This window comes from Penaeus monodon, chromosome 14 (assembly GCF_015228065.2).
Source record: "Penaeus monodon isolate SGIC_2016 chromosome 14, NSTDA_Pmon_1, whole genome shotgun sequence".
NCBI lineage: Eukaryota > Metazoa > Arthropoda > Malacostraca > Decapoda > Penaeidae > Penaeus > Penaeus monodon.
In genome coordinates, this window is record NC_051399.1 from 8099101 (window position 1) to 8101600 (window position 2500).

At 47.9% G+C, this 2500-nt stretch overlaps 1 protein-coding gene across 2 annotated transcripts in view; it reads left to right on the forward strand.

Moving 5' to 3' along the window:
* The window catches only part of LOC119580844 (solute carrier family 22 member 7-like), a 21599-nt gene that overhangs the window by 3192 nt on the left and 15907 nt on the right, over positions 1-2500 (forward strand). The gene's annotated exons all lie outside the window — the stretch shown is intronic.

Below are 2500 nucleotides of genomic sequence, written 5' to 3' on the forward strand. Positions count from 1 at the left end.
ACTCCTCCTCCCTCAGTCTGTCCAGGTGGAACGCCATAGAGTGGCCACTGGAGGTACGGGGAGTTTTGAAGTGGACCCGCAGAGTGGCCACAGCACTCGGGACTCCGGTAAACTCTGCAGTTCTGGAGGATCCTCCATCGCGTGATAACAAGAATGTGATCGATCTCCTTGGCCACTGTATCCATATCGCTATATCATGTACAGCGATGTGGGTTGGAGCGCTGGTACCAGGAGCCAGAGATCCTCATTCTCTGGGACCTAGCAAAGTCCCAGAGAAGGAGGTTGTTCTCCCTGCTGGGATCAGCTCCCGAGCCATGGGGACCGACAGACATCTGCGAGTTTGGTGTAGAACGCCTCTTTCACATCAAGTTTACAAACGTCAGTAGGAGCATATACTGCAATAAGAGACATGAAACCAAAAGCATGCTTCAGTCTCAATGCCATAATATGTTCATAAACCGGTTTACCTCAATTACCGAGGGCTGAAGTCGGCTGGAGATGGATATGGCTACACCCTGTAGGTGGTGACCATAACTGCGGCCCGACCCGTAGTAGGTGTACCCACCCATGCTGATCGTGCCACTACTAGGTCTTCTCACTTCCCTATAGGGCAGCCACCTCAACTCCTGGTCGCTCCAATTCCCTTGATAGCAGAGGTAAATGCTCATCCTGCCGCAAGGACCGGATGTTCCAAGTGCATATATATATATATACATATATACATATGTATATGTATATGTATATACAGTATATATATATATACATATATATGTGTATATATATATGTGTGTGTGTGTATCTGTATATATGATCGATTCACAGAACTTGAAAACCTGACGGCCCCAGTTGCTCTGTGGGAGTCCTTCTAACGTGAGTCCATGGCAGGGCTTGGCAGAATTTCATCTCCCGGGAGACACTGGAGGTCATTGAAGCATGTTGCATGTCTCTGCTGAATGGCAATCAGGACTTGTGCTCTTTCTTGGTATGTAGGGCTCGGGCATTGTCGAGAAGGGACAAGAAACAGTTCATCAGGAGCCTTGCTGACCTTTGCCCTGTCTACCAAGCCGAGAAAACACCAAGCCCTCCTCGCAGATGACTGCAGTCCACTCAGTGGATGGACAGATCATCTCAGATCATGTTGGGGTTCGTGAACGTTGGGCTGAGTATTTTGAGCAGCTATACCAGGTAGACCCTCCAACAATTAGTTTAAATTCAAGTGGTATTACAATACCTGTGTTGGATCCAGCCATCAGTGAGGAACCTCCTAGCCTAAATGAAGTTAGGATGGCAATTTATAAGCTGAAAGATGGAAAAGCCACAGGCATATGTGATATTCCTGCTGAAGTACTAAAGGCCAGGGGTGAACCTATGGCACGGGGCTTGGATGCAGTCTTGACTGTCATCTGGCAGTCTGGTACCAGTCCCCCTGACCTGTTGAGGAGCATGGTCATCCCTCTCTGGAAGGGGAAAGGGACTGTAGCAACTACTGTGGCATTACACTGCTCAGTATACCAGGCAAGGTTTTCGCCTACATTCGTCTGAAACGGATCCGTGACCTCCTACTAAGAGACCGGAGCAGTCTGGATTCACCCCTGGCAAGTCCAAAATAGACTGTATCCTGGCACTTCAAATAAATGTGGAACGTCATCGTGAGTTCGGTCGTGGGTTGCTTGCAGCCTACATCAACCTCAAGAAGGCGTTTGACTCGGTGCATCGAGAATCTCTATGGGAGATTCTGAGACTTAGCGACCTCGTCTGGCAATCTTGCTGACCTGCGTTCAAATCCCCCGCCGCCGGTGGATGGTAACCCCGGGTATTCATTCCACACAAGGGATAACTTAGAAGCAAAATGTAACAGAAACTATGTCACACCAAGAATAGCCATTGTAACAAATGGAATCAAATAATTTATTGGCCCAATAGCAAACCTATATACCGGTATTGAAAGCACTGTAAAGTGTGGTGGGAGCCTGTTAATTCAGGGTTGAGGCAAGGTAGTGTCCTTGCACCAACATTTCTCAACACCAACAACTGGATAATGGGCAGAGCTGCTACCCATAGTCAGTGTGGAGCAACAGTGGGCAATATCAAGGTCACATACCTTAACTTTGACGACGATGTTGCTATCCTATCTGAGTCTCAGGAATCACTGGTGGCGGCTCATAATGCATTTAGCAATGAGGTGAAGCTTTTGGGCTTAGAGGTCTCCTGGACCAGGACCAAGATTCATGACTTTGGGGGCCTATTAAGGGAACCTGTTCAGTCGATACTTGCTTACGGTGAGGACGCTGAATTTTGTATATCTTGGTAGCGTAGTTCGTCTCTGGGCTGTCAGACCGAGAAGTCAGTAGACGGATTAGTCTGGCAGCAGGAGCTCGATCAACAAGAGCATTTGTTGGTACTTATGCAGAAGGAAAAAGCTACTTGTTTACAAGGCTTTGATACTGCCAGTTTTGCTTTATGAAAGCGAAACCTGGACGCTATCTAGTGCCTCGGAATC